This window comes from Liolophura sinensis, chromosome 6 (assembly GCF_032854445.1).
Source record: "Liolophura sinensis isolate JHLJ2023 chromosome 6, CUHK_Ljap_v2, whole genome shotgun sequence".
NCBI classification, from domain to species: domain Eukaryota; kingdom Metazoa; phylum Mollusca; class Polyplacophora; order Chitonida; family Chitonidae; genus Liolophura; species Liolophura sinensis.
Genome location: NC_088300.1, coordinates 3,885,586 through 3,899,127, shown reverse-complemented (window position 1 = coordinate 3,899,127; position 13,542 = coordinate 3,885,586). Strand labels below are relative to the sequence as shown.

Sequence of the window (13,542 nt, the reverse complement as noted above, 5' to 3'; positions counted from 1 at the left end):
CCGACTCAGATTTTCCGGGAAATGTGAGGATTTCTTTCTGTTTTTTTTTTCTTTCACAATTAAACCACTGCACTGCTCCCATTTATGCCGAAATTAGGCTCAGTGTTACAGGTTTGCTCTCGCCGATGTCAGAAGAAAATTCATTTCATCCACTACATCACAGCACATTCATCTTCACACCATGGGTGTAGGTCATGATAATCTAACAATGTCAAAACCTAATGTTTTACAGCCGATAGAGTCACAGATCCTTTGGATCTACCATTTAGTACCACTATAGTTAGTGCAGTACTGCAGTTTATCCAGTGCCTCGCCATAGACAGCTATTTTGAAGAGTCACTTGGCTACTTCTGGGTTTATAATGCAGCTGACTTTTGGCATTGAAATCCTCGAGAAAACTATTATATATCCATAGCCGTTTGCAAGAACAACTTCAATCTTCGTAATTCAAACCAAAAAAACATAAAAAGAACATGTATTTTTTAGTGCAGGTAAGTTTGGGGGCTGTCGGCGTGAACTTGAAGTCGGTCCTATCGAGTTGGAGTGCGAAGACGTGCGGCAATTTGTTTGAGAGGTGGTGATGGACTCAGTGTTGGATGAATGTCAGAATTTTAAAACAGCACACTGAGTCCATCTGGATTGACTAGAGGTGTCTATCCCCATGAAGAAACTAAAGGAAAAAAGAACAAAAAGTGTCAGCCTATATGGCATATATGCTTACATGTGGCCAAGTTACGCCATATTATTAGTTAGATGGTTAGTGATAGGATACGTAAATATTTGGCAGGATTCGAGAATATATCTGTACCCCACGTGACCGTTGTTGTCCAGTGAAAAGCGGAGTATTTTGTCTGAAGCGGGATAAATTTCAGTTCACTTCCTCGAGGTATCCCTATCTGCTTGATTGCTAATGAAACTACCAGACTAAAGCGCGAAGAATAAACCCAGAGCAACGCTGCACGTGACTGTTGGCCCAATGGTCAGGATGAAACCATGACTGGGCTGTATGCCAAATATTACTGAATTTTTATATTTTTAATCGCCAGTACAGAGAAACAAATACTGATATTACATAATTATCATAATACAAAAAACAAATACGTGTATTCTCACAAGCATCTGTCAATCATATTGGTGGTGATTAAGCTTCAACCCCTATGGTTAAATAGTGAAACATAAAATTAAGTGCCGTCTTCATGGAATTCAGTGGTGAGGCCAGCGCGCTTCTTTGGGAGCTCTTTAGTGTTGGAGGTCAAGAACTTACTGACCAGTCTGTGATCACGGAGCTGTACATCATCATTAACATAAGTTGTCGCACTTATTTGTTGTCAGCTTTGTAATTTAAACACAACGGTGGTAGCTCGATCTGTATCTTGTGTGTCGATGTACGTCCCGTGAATGCATTGTCGTGCGTTTCCATCCAGTGAGATGATAGACAGATGGTACGAACAGTCCACAGACTGCCTTTCCAAATTCAGGGCCTTGTCACTGATGTTATGCAACTGTTAAGGATATGTACTGCTGCTGTCAGATTGCATAACTGTGAGTGCGAATCTTTAGCGCTGTGGAATGCGGTGTACTTATGCCATATCAGCAACCCGATACATACATGTATGTATAAGCTACCTACGATGGCCACCCATTGCCAAGAAAGCGCATTGACGTAAGGTAAAGAGCTATTTCAGGGGTTGATGCTCGTATATCCTGAAAGCAAGGTTAAATGATAAGGATCGATTGCTTCTTAAAATAAAAAAAATACTGATGTATAGCCACAAATGACGTTATACTTTCAAACACGCATGATTTCATCCCAGCATAACTGCCTTACTCAATATCATATTTGCCTGATCCATTGTCACATAAGGATTAAGGAATATTATCACTTCACATTTGGAAAACTTTGCAGAAACTGCTGAGGATTTTGTTTTTGAGTCTTCATTTCACTTTTAGAGGTGAAATAGTGTTATTCATCGTAAAAAATTTTAAGTGTTGTTCTAGGTATATTCCACAGGGTATTCCTCATGTCAGTTTGATATATCTGCCTAGCCTCTGGGGATGGCAGTAGCACTTTAAATCAGCAGGCAATCATCATATAGCTTTTTGTTCAGTTCATTTTCACGGTTTTCATTGTGTTTTTGATTAGAAGGCTACATGCTGCCAAATCTTAGTTCGCAGAAGTAGCAGGCTGCTGGTAGCTGGTAACTGCCGTCTAATGAACCCCTACATCATGTGAGATTTCTATCCTGTAGGCATATTTGCAGATGAACTGAATATATGATTTATGCATGTAAGCCTGTATTGTGTAGCTTTGAAAGCAGTTCAACTTTGAAAGCAGATCTCCAAGGAGTAACAGATCCCTTTTAGCAGTTGTGAACTTTGCTCTCTGACGTTCATTAAAGTATAGTTTTTAAGGGAAATGACTCTTCATGTGCATGGCAAATACAGCTTTGGGCACCCATTTAGTAAGCTAATTTGGGCTAAAATATTTTCAGATTAAAGAAATCAGAACTGAATGCTTTATATACCAAATTTTAGTGTCAAGATTACTGATAAATCCTAGTATAATCAGTACTAGGCAGAGAGTCAAACAATTCCATTAGCAGCCACATGTATAATGTACAAGTATTAATATTCTGTGTTACTGTTACATGTTACTGCGCCACTTTGTCACTATCTCGCTATATTATGAAGTTCGGTTTTACACACATGAATGATGTTGTGAGGGAGTTGTTCAAGTAAAGTGTCATGGTAGAGGTCTATTAAGCTGTACTGATGTTGGTCAGAACTCACTGTGTGTGATGATTTGATATGTCAGATACAGAATATCCTGTTGGCCAGGGATGGTTTATCACTGTGGTTAACAGTATCCAGAATGGTTGAAGCTGTCAAGAAAATGGTGTTTGGCCAGATCACATATTGTTTGGACATCTGCATGAGTATTCTCTTTGGGTTAACAATTTTGTCCATGACATATCATGTTGACTGCTGACATTTTCTGAATGCCAGTGTGACAACTGACATTACTGGCGGTACACCTAACACTGCATGTTCAGCATAGCAGTTAGCAGAATTATACAAGGGCAAATGTTCAGGAGTATTAAGCAAATTTAATTTGCCTTCTCAGAGAATGTGACCTGCAGAGCAGGATACTGATACATGTGCTGGTATTTTTTCTTTCAAATCTTTTCTGCTTCGGCATTCCATATGTTACCTTATCAATATTCAATAAAAACTCAATGTTTTTTTTTGGCACTGATAACAGAAAACTCATTTATAATAGTTGTTAGAAAATACCTGTACATTCAGCTTTGGATTTAGTGTTATTTTGTCACTGTAGAAAGTGCAGATGCTGCTTGTACTTTCATGGTATGATACAGTGCCTATATATCATGCATGTGTAAATAACTGTAGATGTAAATTCTGTCTGGTAGGTATAGATGTCACATGTTTGATGCTATTAACTTGTTACTGTAATACTAATACTAAGTGAATCTAGTGAGTCAGTGAATGCTTGGGGTTTAATGTCGTACTTAACAGTTTTTCAGTCATATGATGACAAAGGAATCCTTAGAGAGCATGGGCCTCATTGTAGCAGGACGGATTTCCCCCGCTCTTTTACTGCTGTTTCACTGAGACGCCTTACCGAAGGCAAGCAAGTTGCCCCGCCCGAGCCGTTATACTGATACGGGTCAACCAGTTGGTGCACTATCCCCTTCATGCTGAATGCGAAGCGAGGAAGTTTCATAAGTGACTCTAACTTACCTATTAAAGACATTGTGGAACATTTCTGTGGGATATTTAATGATGACAATCTGACTAGAAATGTGTGTTCAAATAAATTTTCACCATACATGTACTACATTTATTTTCGACAAAAATAAATCAAGAAAGAAACAGGTAAATAACCTGGACCTATTTACATGTAGCTGGCTTTAGCAATAATGTATGTTGTGTTTGACAGAGAGGATTCCTGACAGGAGTGAGAATGGAGAACAGGTGAAACAGCAATGGAAGAGAAACCCTGTCACCCTGTTGACAGGGGGTGGGGCTGGATGGTTGTGTTAGGTGAGTTACTGATGCTGTGAAAAATACTGGATGGCTAGGTTTAATAGGTATTACTGGTACTATGAAAATACTGCATGGCCGTGTTTAATAGGTGTTACTGGTACTGTGGAAAATACTGGATGGTTGTGTTTAATCTAGGTGTTACTGGTACTGTGAAAAATACTGCATGGCTGTATTTAATAGGTGTTATTGGTACTGTGAAAAATGCTGGATTGTGTTTAATAGGTGTTACTGTTACTGTGGGAAATACTGGATTGCTGTGTTTAAAAAGGTGTTACTGGTACTGTGAAATAATCTGGATGGATGTGTTTAATAGGTATTACTGGTACTGTGACAAATGCTGGATGACTGTGTTTAATAGGTGTTACTGGTACTGTGGAAAAATACTGGATGGTTGTGTTTAATCTAGGTGTTACTGGTACTGTGAACAATACTGCATGGCTGTGTTTAATAGGTGTTATTGGTACTGTGAAAAATATTGGATTGTAGTGTTTGATAGGTGTTACTGGTACTGTGAAAAATATTGGATGGCTGTGTTTAAAAGGTGTTATTGGTACTGTGAAGAATGCTGGATGGTTGTATTTATGGGTGAGGTACTGGTACTAAAAGGAATTGCTGAATGGCGATGTTAGGTGAGTTACTGAAACCATGAGGAAATACTGGATAGTTGTAGTAGGAGTTACTGGTACACAGAGGAAATGGTTCTTTTAGATGAGGTACTGGTACCATTGAAGAGGTACTGGATGGTTGTGTTAGGTGAATTACTGGTACCAAGAGGAAATACTGGATGGTTGTGTTAGGTGAACTGACACCAAGAGGAAATACTGGATGTTTATGTTAGGTGAGATACTGGTGCCAAGACAAAATACTGGATGGCTAAATCCTGGGTGGTTGTGTTAGGTGAGTTACTGGTACCATGAGGAAATCATAAGTGGTTGTATTGGGTGAATTACTGGTACCAAGAAGAAATACTGGATGGCTATGTTTCATGTAGGTGAGTTAATGGTACCAAGAGGAAGCACTGGATGGTTGTGTTCAGTGAGTTACTGGTACTGAGAGGAAATACTGGATGGTTGTGTTAGGTGAGTTACTGGTATGGAGAGAAAATACTGGATGGTTGTGTTCAGTGAGTTACTGGTACTAAGAGGAAATACTAGATGATTGTGTTCGGTGAGTTACTGGTACCAAGAGGAAATGCTGGATGATGGTGTTTAGGTGAGTTACTTGTACTGAGAGGAAATGCTGGATGGTTGTGTTCAGTGAGTTACTGGTACTGAGAGGCAATGCTGGATGGTTGTGTTGGGCGAGTTACTGGTTCCAAGAGGAAATACTGATGGCTGTCTTAGGTGAATTACTGGTTTCAAGAGGAAATGCTGGATGGTTGTGTTAGGTGAGTTACTGGTACTATGAAATCCTAGATGTGTGTGTTAGGTGAGTTACTGTTACATGTACATACATGCACTCTCCGGAAATACAGGCTAGATGGGCAGTTTGAACCCGGTATATATAGAGATGCTGAGTGGGTTTCGGAGTGGATAAGGCCTAATAGCATTCAAGACCATGAACATTTCTCGTTGGGATAGAGACTAGACTCGTGGACATGTAAGTGTCATCAGCATAACAAAGAGAGCTGTCCTGTTGTGACTATCTTGTATCCCTACTTCAACTTGTCACATAATGAGAACCTGCATGTACATGTAAATAGTACTTTAGTAATAGAAACAATGTATAAAGAATTGCTCATCTATAAATATATCTTGTATATATTTAGAAAGAAAAAGTGGTTGAGAAAAGTAAAAACATTCAAAATATATTTAAAATACAACCTCTGCTTCCTGTGTGAAATATATCTTTTGGCTTGTCTTTGAAATAGATGATGAGGTTATTGTTTGTCCAGAAAATGACAGAAGAGGCTTTTAGAGACTTTCGAACAGTTAGGAATATAGGAAGGTGATGGTAAGGTGGGTTTTGTTTGATATGGGTAATTTTTGTTCTAGGATGTCTTTTACCGTAAGCGATTTTTTCATACATACTGGGTAAAAGTTGTTTTAAGAGGCCTGTACACAATAACAGCATTGTTAATTTCTGGGTTCCCCCGTTAAGATAGAGACATTTATGCATTGGTTTATTATCATTTTTTAACTTGGTTCAACGTCTCGAAGATTTCTTGCAGAATAATAAATTGTGAAATCATTAGCAAACAGTTCAAAGTTACAGGTGTTAACATCATATGAACAACAGTAGTCCTGGCACAAAGCCCTGAGGACTCCATTTTTGACATTTATTGATTTAGACAGATTTTTACCTAGGAATACACTTTGACTTTGGCAATATAGGTACAAGGTAAACATGTTTTGTTCATGTGTCTTTAGATAGAACATGCGATATCTTACAAAGAGCAGTTCAAAGAGGGTTTGGACCAGGCCCCAGGATCACAAAGCAAACTTAGACTAAAGTCAAAATTCCAAACCACTTTAAAATTGTTATTTCTTACATAACAAGGTCAAAATATTGCTTGAGAACAAAATTTTAGATAAGTTAGTTTGAATCGAATTTCAGCTAAAATGACGGAAAGGAACAAAGTGGAGACAGCACCTGACTAATGTTTATATCCACTGAAAGACTACCATTCAAAGTATCTTAAACCAGCTTTAAATATTTTTCAGATTTTTTTCAAATAATAAAAGTTGAGTGAAACTTTGTCTTGACACAGCTTCAGCAAGTCTCTAGCTCTCTAATGTCAAAGGTATTCTAAGCAGTAGCAGATGAAAGTTGTGGACTTCAGCAATGAAGGCCCATGTGATAAATACAGTTTTCTCTTAAATTGGACAAACTGGAAGAATACTTCTTTTTTGAACTGTTGATACAGTAGGCCTACTATTTCAGTTACAAGGAACTCCAGCGACCCTGTTTAAACAGCTGCAGATGAACGGTCGGGGTATTCCTGGTTTAGTTCGTAGCCTCCTAAGGGGTTGTGCTATTGATTTTGACCGCACATTTGTAAATGTTTACAAAATTACAAAAGGATTGTTGTATAACTAGATTCATGCTTAATGCTGAAACAAATGGAAACAATCTAAGCGCCACTGAGGCTGAAGTAGGCATTCGACTGTTATTGGATTTCATGCTTCAATTTTGTAGCGGTGGCTTCTACGGTTAAAACAGTGCTGAGCTAGTTATCGTGGATGTCAGAGAAAGCACCTCGGCTTGTACACGGCATTTCAAAAGTTTTACAGTATTTTATGAAAGAAAACAAAAAAAAAACCATCCTTTGTGTCCGAGGAAGACGAAGGAACAAAATTTAAATTCTTCAGAGAAAAAAAACATTATATCATGACATGTAATTAATTTTAAGCAAGTCTGGGTGCGATGCGGTCCTCTCACTCCCGGAAACTTTAGCACCCCTGATGAATTTTGCATTGACTCTGATATTTGTTATTTAGAAACTGCTGACTAGAACCTAACATGAACAACAAAAAATGTATAAGGGGAGATAAATGCAGTTTGGGCTGAGACGGTATGCTACTGTGTGAGATAATTTGTGATACCGTCCTTGAATATTTCATGGCTTGTAAATCACCTGATTTTACATTTGTGGTTCCTAAATGAGGCAGACCTGCCCCACAACACTTTATGAAATGGCCCTTCATCTACACGTAACTAAATCGTTGTGAACGATCTCCAAATGATGTCTTGTGCAGTAGTTCTGTGTTACATCATATGTCATTTCATGGAGTGAAGGGGCAAGGGCTACATCACAGCTTAGGCTGCAGAATCTGATAGCATTGAGTATCCTGCTTTCAATTGAAATATGATTTAATCATGTGCTTTCCTGTCCTTTAAGCATAAGATCACTTTGTGACCTCGAGGCCTGGAATACAGATATGAACAAAAGACATGGCATGTAAACATATCAAAACATTGTATTGTAGTGGTTTGTTTGCAGTTCAGTTTTACAATGTTTTCAGGTCTTTGACATTTCATTTATTATTTAAACTCCCTTTTTAGGTTGTTCTTTGAGCATATTTCTGATGGGAGGGGTGCTGAGAACGTTTGGAATTCTGCTGGAGGAAATCAGTGAATATTTTGAGATCCCCACTTCTGTGGGTATTTTAATCATCACTCTAGAGTCAGTCGGCTACACACTTGCCTGTAAGTATCCAGTTGGTTGCTTTAAACAAGTAATTTAACTGCCAAATGCATGAATTATCTGATTTACTGTTTACAAGCTACATGTAGTTATCATATGGTAACATAAGTTTGCACGGTTTAACTTTGAATTAGCTCAGTTGTTGAGAACCCAGAGTGTTTTGGTCTCTCAACCATTAGGCAATGGTTGCATGTATTAAAGTAATTTACCTGTAAGAAACTTTACAAAATTTTGCAAACCTTTAGAAACCTTCTTTAACTTTTTTTTCATATAGTCAATCATATACCAGTTGAGGTGAAAAAATGGATTTGTAAAGTTTTGCCAAATAAGATACGTCTGTACTGTGACAGTGGAGCAGAAAATATCAATTACATTGGGTAACCAGTGAAAGCAGAGATGTAGGAGTTTATGGATATGGCCTGTCAAAGATTGTACCTGGAGCTGTTTGAACAAGAGCTTGAGAGTTATGTATTTCTGATCTTTTCTCTGCTAGCCTCTGTTGGTGTCTTGTTGGGAGAGAAGTTTTCAGCACGTGCTGTGGTGATCACAGCTGGGTTGATTGGAAGTATTGGTATTGCCCTTAGCAGTCTTCTGATCAACATCACATTCCTGATCTGTACTATTGGTATATGCCTTGGTAAGGAGAACATCCAGGAAAGCATGTGATACAAATGTCTATGAACATGTGTCTTCATCTGTATCCTTAGTGTAGTCCCATCTTCTTAGAAAAGCGTTTTCAGTGGCCTGGAAAACATTACGCAACAGAAATTGGTAGTATTTCCTTCTTAGAGTAACCCCGTCATAACTAGAAGGCACTCTGAGATTGCAAATGTCTTCTGCAGGGAAAGTTCAAATCCCCCCACTGCAAAGGGTAAAGCCCTTATCTTATCTGTCATTAGTGAAGAATCATTTGAAACATTTCTGGGTCCTGATAGTCCAGATGGAAATCTTTACAGCTTGATGCTATAAAAGTATTGATTATTTTACTGGTGATTACCATGTATTGGTTAATTGATCGATCGATTGATGATCGTTTTATCATAATTTGACGTTATGGTGCAATGCATTTCTTTAAAGTCATGTCATAATGAGGTGAGGTCCTGCATTATAGACAGAATAAGTGGTAGGCCCCTTGTGGGTGGGGAAGACCAATGAATTGTACCAGAAGACATTTGGTCATTAGTTACAAGAATAGTAAAAATAGAAGATTAGCAATGGACCCATTTCACAGCCCTTGTACTCTGGTTACAAGATTTATTTTATTAACATAAAATTTTTTTAATGACTCGGGAGCATCTGACCCATGTGGTTGCTGTGAGTCCAGCTTATGCTGGCTTCCTCTCCGCGTCTACATGGGAACGTCTGTCAGCAACCTGTAGAAGGTCACCGTTTTTCCCTGGCTAAGTAGGCCTTAAAACCCCAACTAAATAATTAAATAAATTAATTGACATCTGCCTGAAACAAATTTATACCGAGCTTGCATATTTTTAATTTGTCTGACTTTCTGTAGTTTTGTTTACTCCTTTGTCCACAGGTGTTGGGAATGGGCTAATGCATGGCAACGGTTTGGTGATGGTGAGCAGGTACTTTGAGAAGCGTAGAGCTCTGGCCACTGGGCTGGCAGTAGCTGGAGGCAGTATCGGTCAGTTTGTCATGCCCCCTATACTACATCACCTCCTGAGTACATACTTCCTGTCAGGTACCTTACTCATCGTAGGAGGGATATACCTGCACATGGTGGTCAGTGGCTGCTTGTACAGACCTGTGTCCTTCTATAACTACAGGAAGAAGAGGAGCAATGTGGATAGGGCAGAAACGGGGGATGCTACCGGTGATACAGAACTGAAACTTTTAGCCAAATCCGACTGTGGCTTGGAGATGGACGCGAGTACAAAGGACACTGGTCATCAGCCGGAGTTTGTCAACAAGCACTTAGAGAGACTGAGGGTGCCTGGGATGGGTGAGAGTCAGGGCTCACTGTCCATGTATGCTAGCATGGAGGACATAGTCTCTGCCTCTATGGTATCCCTGTCACATGTAGATGACCACCAGGAAGGGACCGTCCACACCACAGTCAAGCAGTCCTGCAGTCTTAAGTGTGCAAAATGCTCCAATGTGCTGAAGACCTTATTTGACATCTCACTCTTAAAAAACCTGCCATTTTTGTATTTCACCCTTGCAATTCTGTTGAATTTTATGGGTTTTTTTCAATGTTATATTTTTTATACCCTCACATGCTATGGCCAGAAAGTACACTCGGTACCAAGCAGCCTTCCTGGTCTCAATCAATGGACTCCTTGACCTGGTGGGGCGCGTTGGATGTGGCTGGTTTGCTGATCTTAAACTGGTGAAGAGGTACAAAATCCTGACTGCCGTCATGATGGTGAGCGGCCTCAACTGTATCCTCCTGCCTTTTGCAACCCAGTATTGGTGGCTGGGTATTAACTGTGGAATATACGGAGCTACAAGTGGGGCTTTCCTTCCTTTGTTACCTGTGATGACAGTGGACCTGTTTGGACTGGAGCTGTTACCTAAGGCTTTGGCCATTCTTCTCTTCCTCATGGGGGCAGTAGTAGGCATTGGGCAGCCACTACTAGGTATGCACTGACAGCTTTAGTGTTAGCATCATGAATAGATCATTTTTCAAGGTGACATGAAATCTAAACATAAGCTGCACAGCAGTGGATTTAGCCTACACTATCTGTCGTTACTATTCACAATAACTGCAATATAAGAGCAACGTGCATTGAAAACTGATCGCAAACAGATTACCAGGCCTTGAGTTATGCCCACAGACTTTTGTACAAGTGATTGGTTAAAAGAGGCCAACAGTCAAGTGTGTGGTCACTTCAAAGCAGAGAGATTTGATTCCTTGCGCATCACTGTTTCAGGTGTTGTTTTTGAGGGCAGTGGTTTAGGGAATGAATACAGCAAATATATATCAACTGCTATTGAGCGAACAAATAAATGTCACTATTGCAGAAACCGGAAATGCCTATTAAATAACTAAATTAGTGTATTTCAGGCTGATAAGTTGTTAACAACACGTATCAGTACATCCTTATTGCTGTGTGCACTAAGAAGAGTCAATGCTCAGTTTCCTCTCGACATACATTCTTCTGCCGCACATCCTGGATTCTGCCAGGAAATAGCATTAGGAACAAGTGTGGAAATTCTTGGACAGATCTGTTCCATTAACCTGTCTTATTAGACAGTGAGACAGTGGCAGCTTTAGTTTATTCTCATTAAATGAGTGGAATATGTAACATTAATTGGGACCGTTACTGAGCCCCGTGGAAGAGTGAAGATGTCATGTAGAAACCCAAGATAAAAGTAGTGCTGGAAATGACAGTCTTTCACAAAACACTGTAGCCATATTTCAATTTTGCATATCTTTTCCTGTAAGTCATGTCGCAAAACGAAATACTTCAGTGTACAGATATGTGATTTGTTTACAGGTTTGATGGCAGACTACACGGGCAGCCTGGATATCGTGTTCTATGTGTCGGGTGGGGTCTGTTTGACTGGGCTCTACTCACGCCTTTTCTACCTGTAGTTGTGAAGGTAAATCAGCGTAGAGATGTTGTAGTCAACGGCTTATCAGACAGTGACCAGGATATAGTTATCTCGCCTGAAACTAAGGGTGAGCATATTAATTGATGGTAAACTACTCAGCTGTAATTAGAAGCATTAATGGTAAGCCTAAACCATTATCATGTACAGTGTATTTTGCTTAAAGATATAGAACTACAACATGTAGGTGAGCAATCTGCTTGATGTAATGAGTTGTCACTGTATGCTACTGTAGGCCTACATTTAGGTGTTACGGAGAGATTAATGAATAGATGGGTATGACTCGTTATCATATACCTTGATAATGCGGTGTAGGTATATAGTTAGTACATGTTCAGTGTAGGTGAGCAATTTACTAGTAGATATAGACAATTCAGAAGCATTATTTTGATGGACAGAACTCATTATCTCATACCTTATACTACATGTACATGACATCTTCAAGTGGTATTTAGACATGGAACATGGTACTTATGGATGACAGCTTCTTGTACATAACAATAAATATGAATTTGTTCATAACTTATTGTCTTGTTTCACTCTAAATACATGTACATGGTAGCAGTGCAACAGTGTGTCCAGAAAAGTTGAACAACAAAGATTACATTATTAAGAATATTCATGTTACATATGTGTATTACATGAAGTAGTGTAGTTAGATTCTTGTGTAAGAGGCCATTGGAAAAAGAAGTATGGGTTTAACATGTACACACTTCTGTACCTGTAGGGTCTCCAACAATGTACACTTTTAAAATTTATGACAGTATGAACAGTTTAGGTCATTGCGAAATTTACTCACGTATTCAAATGTGAGGTGCAAAATCATCTTCATGGTGGTGCAGAGTGAAGGTTACACCTGTTACAGTAAATATTTATACATAAAAGTTATACACAATGCCTAACCATGGGAAATTATTATCCATGAAACATTACCTATAAAGTGTGAAAACCTGCATCTGAAAAGGGCACCAAAGCTAGTGAAGAGCTGTTTGTGCAAGTAGATTTTGATTGGTTGTATGTTATTGCTTTGGGGGAATGTAACCCACTCATAATGTTTTGCATATTTTGTACATCTTGAAAATGGCATGAATTTAGTATTGGTAATGATTACCAAAAGGAAGACTATTTTCCTCCTTTTTCATCTGAAACAGTCAGCTGATAGTCTGGATTTTCTGAAGTCACATTTTCTGCATGTGAGATTCTTTATGTGCATGTATGTTGGTTTGTATAAATGCAGATGTACATTGCTTTGTGTAAATGCACATGCGCGTTTCTTTGTATAAATGCATGTGTATGTTGCTTTGTACAAATGCACAGTACGTTGCTTTGTATAAATGCACATGTACGTTGGTTTGTATAAATGCACATGTATGTTGCTTTGTATAAATGCACATGTACATTGGTTTGTATAAATACACAGTATGTTGCTTTGTATAAATGCACATGTATGTTGCTTTGTATGAATGCACATGTACGTTGCTGTGTATAAATGCACATATATGTTGCTTTGTATAAATGCACATGTACATTGCTTTGTATAAATGCACAGAATGTTGCTTTGTATATATGCACATTACATTGCTTGGTGTAAATGCACAGTACGTTGCTTGGTGTAAATGCACAAGTACGTTGCTGTGTATAAATGTACAGTATGTTGCTTTGTATAACTGCACATGTACGTTGCTTTGTGTAAATGCACAGTATGTTGCTTTGTGTAAATGCACATGTTGTTGCTTTGTGTAAATGCACATGTA

General features: G+C 38.8%; 1 pseudogene; it reads left to right on the top strand.

Annotated features, from left to right (window-relative positions):
* The first annotated feature begins 1,283 nt into the window (after positions 1-1,283).
* Positions 1,284-12,935, top strand: LOC135468672 (monocarboxylate transporter 12-like; annotated as a pseudogene).
* The last annotated feature ends 607 nt before the right edge of the window (positions 12,936-13,542 follow it).